This window comes from Pelodiscus sinensis, chromosome 9 (genome assembly GCF_049634645.1).
Source record: "Pelodiscus sinensis isolate JC-2024 chromosome 9, ASM4963464v1, whole genome shotgun sequence".
Lineage (NCBI taxonomy): Eukaryota > Metazoa > Chordata > Testudines > Trionychidae > Pelodiscus > Pelodiscus sinensis.
In genome coordinates, this window is record NC_134719.1 from 50,434,333 (window position 1) to 50,449,354 (window position 15,022).

Below are 15,022 nucleotides of genomic sequence, written 5' to 3' on the forward strand. Positions count from 1 at the left end.
AATATACACTAAATTTTAAGCACATTCTCATAAAAGACAAATGAACTACTCAATGCTTAAAATTAAGGGCATGTTCAAGAGGTTGCTTGATGGGCTCCCATATTCTATATAGCTAGAGAAAAGTGTCCTATCAAACCAGAGATTTAGGGTATGTTTACACTTGCAGCCTAATTTGAACTAGGGCTGCAAATGAATGCATTCGGAATTGCAAATCAAGCCTGGGATTTAAATATCCCGCGCTTGATTTGCATCTTCCTGACCAGGTGCCATTTTTTGAAATTTACAAGCCTGAAGTAACTGCCTGCATCTACATGCGGCAGTGAAACGGGCGTTTGAAACAAAGCCCTAGTTCGAACTACCTGTTACACCTCATTGCAGGAGGAATAATAGGTAGTTCAAACTTGGGCTTTATTTCGAATGCCCATTTCACTGCCGCGTGTAGACGCGGGAAGTTACTTCGGGCTTGTACATTTAAAAAATGGCGCCTGGCCGGGAAGATGCAAATCAAGTGCAGGATATTTAAATCCCAGGCTTGATTTACTATTTCGAATGCCTACATTTGCAACCCTAGTTCGAATTAGGCTGTAAGTGTCGACATACCCTTAGGGAACAACATTCAATAACAAATGCTTTTCTTGCTGAAAATATGTATTATCAATTATTAACAGAAAATAAGATCATTTGGATACTGTATACTATGTAGTTAGTGAAAACATGTTTTCTATATTTTACAATCATTTCATTTTCAGTGATATTTTTGAATCTAATGTGTGCCTCTTCTTAATATATAGTCAGTATTTCTAATATTGTCTCTCTACTTCTGTTAATCTGTGTATATTCAGACAAGTGTAACAATAAATATAATTATATATGAAGAATGAAAAATATGTGTGGATTAATTATATTCATGTTTTCATGCACAGCATCATATGACTAGCAAATTAATACACTACCATATTTACAACAGGAACTACAGGAGAATTACAAACTAGGCAGCTTCATCTTAATCTTTGGAAAAATCATGGAGCAAGCCCTCATACAATCAATTTTGAAGCACTTCAAAGACAGGGGGGTGACAGTCATGCCTCACCAACCTGAATGCCTTCTATGATGATATTGGGAATGTGGTGCATATGATATACCTTGGTTTAGAAAAGCTAAAGCTTTTGATATGGTCTTCGACAATATTCCTGTGGTCAAATTAAAAAGTATGGCTTGGATGAATGGATTATAAGGTAGATAAAAAGCTGTCTAGATTGTTGAGCTCCATGAGTAGTGACCAGTGTCTCAATGTCTTCTTGGCAGCCAGTATCAAGCAGAGTACTCCAGGGATCAGTACTGGGGATAGTTTTGCTCAACATCTTCATCATGATCTGGATTTGCTGTTACCTACCAGCCCTGTGCTCTTGAGAGCCAGGGAATGACATTCATAGAAAACCATCGTCCTCCCCTTCCCCTAAGCCTTTGCTAGAATCAGACAAAGCAATGAAAAGGCCAGGGAAGACACACCTAAACTAATAAAGGAAACACCCCAGCCTCATCTGCATTGAAGATGGAACTCATTAGCATACAGAATGGAGGCGCCCAGGAACATGCAAATGAAGCCTGGGATATTTTAATCCAGGCTTCATTTGCAAGTTCAAATGCCAACATTAGGCACCCTAGTTCGAACTAGGGTGGCTAGTGTAGACATACCCTAATAGAATTGTTAACCTTCCCCCAGTCCCATAAGAGTAACCCTAATACATGAGCATACTCCAGAGCATTGGGCAAATCTGGTATCATTTCACCCTCATCAAGTTAACAGAAGACACTGAGCTGGGAGGAGAGGTAGAAGTGCTGGAGGTTAGGGATAGGGTCCAGAGTGAGTGACTTAGACAAATTGGAGGACTATTCATTATTAGGGGGCTGATCACATGACTTATGAGCAGAAGCTGAAGGAACTGGGCTTATTTAGTTGACAGAAGAGAAGAATGAGGGAGGGAGGAGGTTGATAGCAGCCTTCAGTTATCTGAAGGGTAGTTCCAAAGAGGGTGGGTTATGTTTTTATGTTTGTTTCCAATCACTTCTCTTCATGTCATATTAAATTACATTTCTAATCTTTATAACTTCAGCTACTCATATCATATAGTCTTTGCAAGTATCTGGCATAAATACATATAGATGTCCATTAACATTATATTAAAGGGATGGTAACATGGTTTCTCGGGTTGAACAACAGGCAAGGTATTTTTGTTCGTGTGCATGTGCCTTTGTGGGAACAAAACAAATGATGGAGGGATAGAAAAGCAGAACAAAACTCTGTTCAGGCTACTGCTACAGTTTCTCCAAATTAATTCTTCACATTCCAAAAATGAAGGCATGATATTTCAGTTTTTAGGAAACATTTTAAAATGGCCTTTGGTTGCAGTTAATGGATTGCTCCATTTGGAGTCATTATCATTGCCAGCAATTTATCTTTAGGTTTCTCTTATTTTCCCTTAATTATGGATTTTGCTCTTAAAACCATAAGAGAAGAACAAGGGTATAGGTTGTGATAAACCATGACTTCTTTTGCCTACAACAGTGCTACTCTAATGGCTTATAGTTAGCTCTGTAATTAATGTCCAGAGAAGAGATTGCTAAGATCTCCCCATAACTCATGTAGAAGCAGAGCTAAGGTAATGGAGTCATGAAACTCTGGTTAAAATCATATGGGCTGTGTCTAGACTGGCCACTTTTTCCGGAAAAGCAGTTGCTTTTCCGGAAAAACTTGCCAGTTGTCTACACTGGCCACTTGAATTTCCGCAAAAGCACTGACGATCTCCTGTAAGATCGTCAGTGCTTTTGCAGAAATACTATGCTACTCCCGTTCGGAAAAAAGCCTTTTTCCGAAAACTTTTGCGCAAAAGGGCCAGTGTAGACAGCGGAGATTTGTTTTCTGCAAAAAAGCCCCAATTGCGAAAATGGCAATCGGGGCTTTTTTGCAGAAAAGCACGTCTAGATTGGCCATGGATGCTTTTCCGCAAAAAATGCTTTTGCGGAAAAATGTCCTGCCAATCTAGACGCGCTTTTCCTAAAATGCTTTTAATGGAAATCTTCTCCGTTAAAAGCATTTCCGGAAAATCATGCCAGTCTAGATGTAGCCATGGTGTATCTATATATTTTTTCTATGTGAAAAATGAAAACATTTGAGAGACTCATGCATACAATTTGGCAAACATACAACACACAAAATACTTCAGAAAGAAACAGAATCCTGTTTTCCAGGCCCTGAAGAAACCTATTATCTATTTTGAAAGCCAATATAATTAGCATTTGCTTGAACAGATGAATATGGCAAAGATAACAGCACAGATTTTTTACTGCATATATTCAGTTATGTAGAAGTATAATCATAACACAATGTTATCTTGTCAACGTACAATACATGATTGACAAGTCTCACCTGAAATAAATTTCTAAAGGTCCAAATATAGCTTACCCATCCATAGCAATATGCCATCAAAATGCTTCTGCAATTTTAATGTGAAATCCTCAAGAACCAGAGGAGCCAAATGGCAGGTCTTGTTAGGGATAACTGCAACCCAGGAATTAATTCAGAGCCAGTAATTCTCTGGGTTTGAACGAGACAAAGAAATAACATTCTGTTTCAGTGGTTTGCTTGTAAATCAGTTTAATGAGAATTTTCCTGAGTTCTAAGTGTTGTGTTCATGGTTAAAACTATAGTTTAAATTTATATGAATTACCAAACTTTGGTGGAACTGGTGTCTCCATCATGCTCCAAATAAAACCCACACATGCTGGATGTGGTCAAACTCCGTCACCCTTTTTTGTAAAAAAGTAACTGAAAAGCCTTGTATATCAAAATCCTTTCAAACAAAATTTTATACAGCCAGATACATCCCTGTGAAATGTTTTAGCCTCTGCAAATTGTATATTTCTATGGTATTTCATTAGTTCAAAATATTCTGACCATCTCTAGTATTATGGGGTATGTCTATACTGCCACCCTAGTGGCTAATGTAGGCATTCGAACTTGCAAATGAAGCCCGGGATTTAAATATCCTGGGCTTCATTTGCATGTTCCCGGGCGCCGCCATTTTGAAATGCCCCATAGTTCTAACTACCTGCCCGCGGCTACACGCAGCTCGAACTAGGTAGTTCAAATTAAAGCTCCTAAATCGAACTACTGTTATTCCACCTGCCAGGAGGTTTAACGGTAGTTCAAATTAGGAGCTTTAATTCAACTATCTAGCCAGTACTGCATGTAGCCGTAGGAGGTAGTTCGAACTACGAGGCATTTAAAAATGACGGTGCCCAGGGACATGCAAATGAAGCCCAGGATATTTAAATCCTGGGTTTCATTTACAAGTTCGAATGCCTACATTAGCCACCCTAGTTCGAACTAGGGTGGCTGTGTAGACATACACATGCAGAGCCTAAATAACCTAATTCAATGGAAGGTTCCATTTTTGTGCCAACTTTAATAAATATATATTAATGTCTTTTAGTATTTGTAATGAAATTATGCTATAAAAACTAGTTATTAATATGTAATGGAAAGTACATTCGGAACTTGACTCATTTGCATTAATTCCAAGAGAAGGGATTTTATTGAGAGCAAGAACCATGATAAGTGTAGGGTTTCCCTGGCATGTTTGCTACCTACATCCTCTTTCAACACATTTTCTTATTTCATGTTACATTGGCACAGCTGGGCTTTTTACACACTCTAGACCATTCATTATATTCTGCCTAATTATTGAGACAAAACATGCCAAAGGTCTAAGTATTAAATCAATCATCTGAAATCTACAAGGGCAAGATTATATAACCATCTAGTCATCAATAATAAGTGTAAACTATTTGATTCTGCTCTCTTTTGTACTTGTTGCTTCTTTTTTTCATTATCTGGCCTTTTCACACTATGTCTAATGGGACAGAGCATTGAGTTAGCTCACTTTTAAAAGTTCTGTTCATAAAAATCATCACTGAAATTCATTATGAGCTCTCAGTGCTTGTGCTGATTTCTGTCAGCAATATTCTATATTCCCCATACACAATTTAATCTAATTTTACAGTTATGTCACACTTCTCACCCGAGATTTATAGCCATTAACTGAGATATCTATCAACATAAATTGTAGGTAACAAAAATCCAACTTCTAGATGGCATAATTATATCAGATAGATAATGTCTATATTTTGCATGTGGAACACAAAGCTACTATTTAAAAAATCCCTGAAAAATTATAATGATAGGCTTTCTTTTCAAATCACCATGCCAGCTGAACTCCATGAGAGTTGGGTGATCTTGCTTTTCAAACTGGAAAAGCTGAGGGAACGTTTAACAGTAAATCGGGAGTTCACGCACATAAATATTTCCCTTGTCATAAGACCATTCTTCTGTCTTAATTCATACTGGGTTGTACTTTACTTCACTGGAATCATTGGCAGAAAAGCACTTCTCATCATGAATAAGGGGGACATAACAGATCCCATAGTATATTTCAGTAATTTTGCGTATTTTTAGATAAGCAATCAGAATTTAAAAGCACAACAAATTCATACTCCTTTTATCTAAGATAGCATGAAAATGGTGGTGAATTCTGTTAGGCTCTGTGTGGGGTCAGGGGTTTGTCCGTATATATTACATTGCTGAATCAGGAGACTTAAATATAAACAAATTTAAACAAATTAACATGCTCCTGCAAAGGCGATTATTTTTCATATACACCTTTAATTTAATGTCTGAATCTATGTTCTTTGTGGAAAACTCATTTTCTGACATAAAATAGACTTTTGCAAGATATGGGGACATAGGAGAGTGCAAACCCAATCAGATGATGAATTAATGGACGTTTCCATTTAGACAAGACAACCTAAGACCATCATCACTTTATAATACATCTGCAGGTAGTCTAACAGCTGTGAAACCAGTCAGCCAAGCTATACTATATGTAAGCTGAGAAGCATAGGAAAATACATTAATAATGTTATTACATATAGTTTTGCAGCTGTCAGACATGCCCTTGCGCAACTCCACAAGTGCTGGAACAGATCTTAGCTCAGAGAGGAGCAAACATGAAGAAAATAAGATGGAATTCAATTAGTAACTTCTCTACTGTTGTGGCATGGCACGCATGCTGTAGCATATATAGGAATTGTCTTGGTTTTCAGATAAAATTGGCACCAATGGTCAATTTATCTGATAATTGCCATACCACATATTTCAGAAAGATATGCTTTCTAGTAAATATGTATGTCCACACTGTCTAATTTAATATAACTTGACATTACGTCACATTTACAATAATAAGTTGCTTACATAAATACATTTTGGAAGTAGTAAATAATACGTAATTTGTCTTGGCATACCATGAAAATATTGTTGTTTTCCCCCTAGGGCATAGATAAGTAATTATTATTATTATAAAGCATGTACTATAGGCTGTATTTATAATTGTGTAGATTCATAAAAATAATACATGCATTTATTAAGCTAACAGTGGATGTGAAATGATCTTTTTTTAAAACAATTTAACTCTTCCTATAAATAAACTAGGGAAAAGCAACCTAGATGGGGCAATTGTAAGGTGGATACATAACTGGTTGGATAACCGTTCCCAGAGAATAATTATCAATGGCTCATATTCTCAGTAAAATAGCATAATGAGTGAGGTCCTGAAGGAATCAGTTTTGAGATTGTCTCTGTCCAATATCTTCATCAATAATTTAGTTAGTGGGATAGAAAGTACACTTCTAAAATTTGCAGATGATACCAACCTGGGAGGGGTTGCAAGTGCTTTGGAGGATAGGCTTATAATTGAAAATGATCTGAGCAAACTGGAGAAATGGTCTAAGATAAATAGGATTAAATTCAATAAAGACAAATGCAAAGTACTCCATGTAGGAAGTGTGCTTTATTGTTGCACGAAGATCAACAGACCAAAGAAGATGTAGGAAGCTTCTCATCATGGGGCATGCTGCACCCATGCGCCTATGAACTTTGCTAGAGACTAAGACTCTTTTTTGCTTTATGGGTGGCACCCCCAAGGACATTTATTGACTGATTTTTAAATACACCACCATTTATATCTGGGACAAGCTGGGTTACGTCTATTGTTTTCAATGTATGTTATACTTTCTTGTTTCCCTTTAATCTACCCTTGACCCTTGGATCCCATATACCTTGAATTATAAAACTTGCACATGCCTTCGCTTTGTTTTAAACATTTACTTCAATAAAACTTTTCTATGATTCTATGGCCTTGTCTATATTTACCAGGAGATTGACACAGCAGAGTTCAATATCCTGGAAGTTGATTTAGCGGGTATAAGAAAGATCCACTAAATTGACCACTGATCATGCTCCCTTTGACTCCGGTACTCCGCCAGAGTAAGAAGAAACAAAATACAGGACTATGTAGCACTTTAAAGACTAACAAGATGGTTTATTAGGTGATGAGCTTTCGTGGGCCAGACGAAAGCTCATCACCTAATAAACCATCTTGTTAGTCTTTAAAGTGCTACATAGTCCTGTGTTTTGTTTCAGCTACACCAGACTAACACGGCTACATTTCTATCACTAGAGTAAGAAGAGTAAACTGAGTGATGGGAATTTTTTTTCCATTGACATGCATCCCCTTCCCCCCCCCCACACACAGTGGAGACATCATAGAAACTAGAACTCTAACTACATTCGTATTGCCATGGCTGGAGTTACATATCTTAGTTCAACATTGACCCCTATGATTCTAGGCCCTCCATAACACAGATATTTTAATCTGTTAGATCAGGTTTCCAGAATAGGAACTTCTACATTTCATACATATTGGAATATACATATTTTTCATGCTTTAATACAAATAGCTTTTCCACAAAACTGTGAAATTTCATTTTTAGAAGCTGATTTTCATTGAGAATAGCATCTCCTTTAATATAACTTTATTTCATATCAACAGTCATTAAAACATTACATAATTCAATAGCCTTCAACTTACTCTCACTTTAGAGGTCATCAGACAAGGAGGCAGACTGTATTTTTCTTGGCCTTCTAGAAGAAACTTACAATTTAGACAAAGCTAAAAAATGCTTATTCAATTGTTGCTATTTGCTAGTTATTTAGGGCCACCTATACCATCATTTCTGATATAAACAGTGTTGATACAGAAACAGTCCTATTGAAATCAATGGGCCTGCTGTCAGAGTGAAATACTATTGAACCTGATCAAGGGCAGCAGAAGTGAGACCACATCATACCCAAACTTCAGTCACCAGTGTTTGTCTTCAAAAATTGCCTTTTCTTTCTTTAAAAAGCAGAAATAAAATGAGGTTTAACTGCAATATCATATTTTTTTGTGAAACAAACTAGGTTGTACAAACAAAACAAGGGTGATGTCGTACTGCAGAACACCTACCCAGGCAGAAGATGTGGATAAAACTTTTTTTTAAGCTACTCTCAAAATCATCCAAAGTGCAGGTGGCACTATTCAGATATATGCTGGGAAACTAACACGACAGGGCACAGATTATCCAATAAATTCTCGAACTGCATTGGAGACAATTATTTATTTCAGAAGGTTGAGAAAGCTACTGGGGGCAAGCTGTTCTAGATTTTAACAAATAGGGAGGAACTGGTTGAGAATTTGAAAGTGGAAGGCACTATGTGTGAAAGTGATCATGAAATCATAGAGTTCATGATTCTAAGGAATGGTAGAGAAAAGCAAAATAGAGGCAATGGATTTCAGAAAAGGTAGATGTTAGTAAACTTGGGGTACATCTAGACTGCGTGGTTTTTCTGGGGTACTGGAGGTATCCCGGAAAAACTCTGCCGCAGCCAGGGAATGCGTTTGCTCTTCCACTTTTTTTGCAGAGGAGAAAACATGCTCTTTTGGGAATAAGGGCTCCTCCGAAAGAGCAGGCTTTTCTGTCTAGACAGGGCCAAATGGCAAAAAAGCTTCTTCTGGAAAAGCAATCTGAAAAAGCTATGCGAATTACAGAGCACAATTTGCATAGCTTTTTCTGAAAAAAGGCTATAGTGTAGTCCTAGCCTCTGAGAACTGATAGGAAAAGTCTCATTGTACAAGGCGTAAGGGCAATCAAAGGAAGAGTGCTCTATTTAAAAAAAAAAGTGCTGTGTAGATGCTTCCAATTTAGAAATAAGCTATTTCAAAATAAGCTATGCAATTGATGTAGCTCATTTTGCGTATCTATTTTGAGTTAAGCCCTGCTGTGTAGATGCACCCTTTGAGAAGATCACAGAGGAGCTAAAATAACTAACGGAATAATAATATAAGTCAAACTAATTGGATAGGTGAAGTGCTTTCAGAGAGGATAAGAACTTTCTGAATCTTCTACTGAAGCTCAAACTAAACTAAAAATGAACTTTTTCATTTTGCAATGCTGGGTTCAGCTCAAAGCTGAATGCAGAAGTACTGAATTGTAGCAGGAAGTATGTGCACATAATGGTTTTTTTGGTTCAGCTGAAAGCAGAATGTTTTTTTCTTCTCATGAAATTCTGTTCTGATGGGATCTCCAGCCTAATTTTGCAAAGTGTTGAGGTTTTCAGAGTTCGGCTCTGTAATGCTTCCTCATATTAAGCATCTAGTCCCTTTCAGGGTTGGCTCTCACTGTTGTAGTGTAGTACTGGGATACTTAAATTCATCTGATTTTGTGTGAACATTTAATCGCTTGTTTCAGTTCAAGAGGCTGAATATATGAGAATTGAATGAACCCCATATCTCAAACTAAAATGCAGCTGAAGCCTCCAGCATCAGACTTATTCAGAATTATGTAAACTTGTTATATTTCACATACTTGCTACTTAACACCATAAATAAGCAAAGAATTGCTCAAAAGTATGTGAACCTCAGTGCACAAGAAAAGTCTTGACAAGAAAAGTCTGCAATATATTATGCTGTTCCCTTTAAAGGCTTGTTCTACATACTTGCTTTAAACTTTTCCATTGCTTCATTTTTTCATCTTTCTTCTAGTATGAGTGTGATGGCAATTCAATACCTTGAATTTTATGTAGGGCTGTCCAACATTTGCACTTTTATCCTCAAAATATCCATGTGGAGACAGAAATGAGAGAGAAACTTTGTATTTTCTTCTGTTGCTTAATTTAAAGGAACAATATTGCCAAGAATTTTTAAAAAAATCATTTGAATCTAATAACCAATCGTACAGTTTTCTTTGATAGAATAACAAGTCTTGTGGATAAGGGAGAAGTGGTGGGACTTTAGTAAAGCATTTGATATGGTCTTGCATGACCTTCTTATCAATAAACTAGGGAAATACAACTTAAATGGGGCTTCTATAAGGTGGGTACTGTAAACTAGCTGGGTAACCCTTCTCAGAGAGTAGTTATTAATTGTTCAGTTATGCTGGAAGGGCATAACAAGTGGGATTCTGCAGGGGTCAGTTTTGGGACTGGTTCTGTTCAATATCTTCATCAATGATTTAGATATTGGCATAGATAATATATTTATTAAGTTCACAGACGATACCAAACTGATAGGGGTTGCAAGTACTTTGGAGAATAGGGTCATAATTCAAAATGATCTGGACAAATGGGAGAAATGGTCTGAGATAAATAGAATGCAGTTTAATAAAGACAAATGTAAATTACTCCAGTTAAGAAGGAACAATAAGGTTAACAAATACAGAATGGGATGTGACTGTCTAGGAAGGAGTACTGCAGAAAGGGATCTAGGGATCATAGTGGACCACAAGCTAAATATGAGTTAACAGAGTGACACTGTTGCTAAAAAAAGCAAACAAGATTCTGGGATGGATTAAAAGTAGTATTGTGAGCAAGGCATGGGAAGTAATTCTTCTGCTCTACTCTGCACTGATTAGGCCTCAGTTGGAGTATTATGTCCAGTACTGGGCACTATATTTCAAGAAAAATGTGAAAAAATTGGAGAAGGACCAGAGAAGCACAACAAAAATGATTAAAGGTCTAGAAAACGTGACGTAAGAGGGAAGACTGAAAAATTGGTTTTGTTTATTTTAGAAAAGAGAAGACTGAGAGGGGACACGATAGCGGTTTTCAAGTGCCCAATAAGGTGTTACAAGGAGGCAGGAAAATTGTTTTCTTTGCAATCTGATGTTAGGAGAAGAAGCAATGGGCTTACATTGCAGTACAGGAGGTTTAGGCTGGACTTTAGGAAACACTTCCTAACTGTCAGGATGGTTAAGCACTGAAATAAATTGCATAGGGATGTTGTGGAATCTGGAGTTATTTCAAAGCAGGTTGGATAGACATCTATCAGGGATGATCTAGAAGGTGCTTGGTTGGGCCATAAGGACAAGGGACTCTCGAGGTCCCTTCTAGTTCTAGTATTCTATGCTTCTAGTAGTCTGTGATTTTGAATAGGATGTTCTCAGGTCCAAAATCTTCATCTTAAATTTTATATTTGTTCCCTGCTGTAAATGTGATGTTGGAAGTACTTGACTATCAAATGAATTGCAAGGTTTAGGGAAATCATCAAGATCATCTCATCTGAAGAAGTGGGTTTTGTCCACAAAATCTCATTATACTATATATTTGGTTTTTTTTAGTCACTAAGGGCATGTCTGAAGTAGGAAATTATTTTAAAATAACTTATTTCAAAATAATAACTCCCAAAATAACTATTTTGAGGTAAAAAAACCCAACAAATGTTCTGGTAGCACTTTATAGACTATCGAAACATATAGATGGTATCATGAGCTTTTGTGGGCACAGCCCACTTCTTCAGATGACTGGAGTTATGAGTTGGGGTTATGAAACTCAAAATAAATAGGAGAGGGGAAGGAGAGAGAGGAAATAAAGAAAAAAGGAGGCGGGGGAGGGGCAGAGACAGAGCATCATTAAGTATCTGGAGACTGGGTACTTAAACCTAAGCAGATAAAAATCAAAGACAATAGATAGATTCCTAAAACAAGAAGAATACCACTCAGGGAGCTGTTAGCACCTTCAGAGGTTATTAAGTAGGTAGAGTCCCCACTTGCCCATATCACGATTGTGTCCATTAGCATGTGAATTGAATTTGTGGATCAACTGGGATTCCAGGGTTACTCTGTGTATTTTGCTTGTAGAGCTGGTTTGTGACAAAATTGCTACTTACAGGTCTGTCAGACTGTGGTTAGACAAGCTGAAATGTTCACCATTAGGATTCTGTATATTCCCTTTGCATATATCCGATTTGTGTCCATTGATTCTTTCCCGCAGAGATAGTATTCTTGCTACAGGGTATCCATGCCACAGAGTAGCCTCATATTTAGTCGGAGGCAGGCTTCCTCAATGTGGACGTACTACCTCAACTTAAAACCCCAGAAAGCACTGGGTAGTAATTATTTTGAATGAAACTGGGAAGTAGTTATTTCAAAATAATGGGAATGGAGCATTCACACAGCTGCTACTTCAAAATAACTATTTTGAAATAAGCATTATTCCTTGGGAAAGCAGGAGTTATTATTTCAAAATAACAAGTTTTTTTGAAATAATGGGCTTGCTAGTGTGGATTCTCCGCTTGTTATTCTGAAGCAAGGGTAGTTATTTCAAAATAATTCCCATGGGTAGACCAAGGCTAAGGTGCCACAGGTGTACTCATTGTTTTTAAAATTTTCCTCTAAGGTTTAGGGAAATTCAAATTAGTTTTTAGTCCACTGGACAGATAGAGCCAAATACAGAGTTTGGGTTCAGAACTGAACTTGTGGAGAGTTTGGTTCTGATTGGTTTAGTTTCAACTCTGCAAAAAAGAATTGAAATTGCAATTCAAATATGACATTGCAATTTTACTTTTCAACCATATAAAATCACTGTAAGCCAAAGTTCACCCTATGCTAGTTTAAGAGTGAAAGATAATGTAATGAAACTCATGGAAAATGCATTTTTTTCAAGAAGAAAAAATATAATTTCATTGTGTACTGCATAAATAATGACATTTTCTGAGGCAATAGCTTAAATATTGCATTGTCCACATTTTAAGACATTATATTAATATTTAACATACATGTGTATGACTTTTGAATATCTGCTGACAGTGCTTCCTGGATGGCAAATTTTAATAAGAGTATTCAATTTCAGTTTTTGCATATGTATCTTTATTCCGCTTTTCCTTTTCCAGAGTCGTTTGCCTATCCTTAGAGAATTTCCATGTAATAGTCTGCTCTAGATGTGGTGTGGAGGTTATCCAAGTCATGACTATATTTTTACCTGGTACAGGAGAGAGCAGAAGAGCTACCCTTCTTCATTTGGCCTCACTGAAACCAAATTACTGGAAGGCAAGTGGCCCCCGAACTGATGCAGTGGCACAGTGCAGCTGGTCCTAGTGTAAGAGGTCTAAGTGCCAGTACTTGGGACAGTACACCACCCCCCAGAAGGTTACATTAGCAAAAGCTTCACGTTCTCTTTGAGGTTTGGGGGCGGGGGAGTAACTAAACCAGTGCCTTTTCTTCAAGGGAAAATTGTATTCCTACTGATGGAATGACTGATGGAAAACTGCATGCTAGGAATTGCCCCTTGCTGCGGGGGTTCCCTGAGAAAGGGACAGTCTCTTCCCTTTGTCCCTTGTTTTTATGCAGCAATCCTTAGAAAATTCACTTTTTAAAGAGAATTTTTCTTAACTGTCTATAACAGGCTGAATTTTGATGCCTCTGCTCCACACATCAAATTTATTCCCTAGGTATCTTCTCTTCTATCTGTTTCATGCTGATCCATGTCTCTGCTCTTTAATATCATAACTAGCCCATGTTCAACTGTGATGGTCAAATTGCTCTTGTATCACCTAGTTTCTCCTCTTGATTTAAGAATGGTTGCTACTGGTGATTAGAGCTGGGTGAAATAATTTAGCAACATCTCAACAAATTAGACATCAATATTTGGTTTGCTGTGTTAATGTCCCTTTCTGTATTCTGTTCTCACAAATACATGTGTAAGGGAAGTTTTGCCTTTATTGATGTTCTCTGAAAACAAATTTCCGGCCAGTAGCCAAAACTGGTTTGATGATAAAAACAAAATTCTGTTTGGAAGGAAACAAACATAACAGACTCTCTGCTTTTTCAGTGTGCTGTTTCTTTGCAGTAGATGCAATATGGTCTGCTACTAGCCCACAAGCCATGCTGTAATGAAAAGCCTATGCTGTTGGTATCCATATAAATACTGTCCCTTAGTATTTGTATAGAGCCCAAATGGTCTTTGGGGTAGATTTCTTTTCTCTTTCTGTTCTACCTTTCTTATGCACCGATAACAAGCTAGGATAGTTACAGAACAGAAGGACAGACCTGTTGAACTATGCTCCAGGCCACGGTCCTGGGGCTTTTCACATTTTGAAGTACGCATGTGATAGGATTATTATGTGTCTATGACTGGAGGTGGGTGACAGAGAACTGGAAAGTGATTTGTTTAAAAAATTATTAGAACAGTATATTAGTGTCATAATTGTCTATGAGATATGCTTACCAACAAAAAGCAGTGTAGGCAATTCTTTCCTTCCCAGATTCCTGACAGACAGGCAGGGTCCTTAACCACAGATTTTCCAACTAGCACTGTAAATAGACCCACATAGTGCAGTTGCTAATTTGTGAGAATATTGATTGAAGATTGGAGACTGGTAAATTCAAAGCATGCACTTGAGAATTGTATGAACTTTTGTAGAACAGTCTCAGTATCACCACCATAGTCACTGTCATCCTGAAACCCGCGGGCCAGATGGCCAGTATCTTGGCACTTCCACCGCTAAATGACATGTGACTGAATCATACACCATTGATACAGGGCACCAAACTCTGGACAGAGTTCTAGCATGCACCAGGGGGATGATGGTGATAATTAATATAACTAGACAAGCATTAGTCCATATTCTGAACACCCAAGATAACACAACTTATGGTTATGGTTTATCAGGGTGCTTAAAGGAAGAGTTGTGTCTCTCTGAGGCATTGCGGCTCAACAATAGCCTAATCAGTGAAGCATCTACATACTTCACTTTACAACAGCAAATTTTCCTCCTCTTTCAGGTTGAAAAACTTCTCATTTTGAAATAACTGT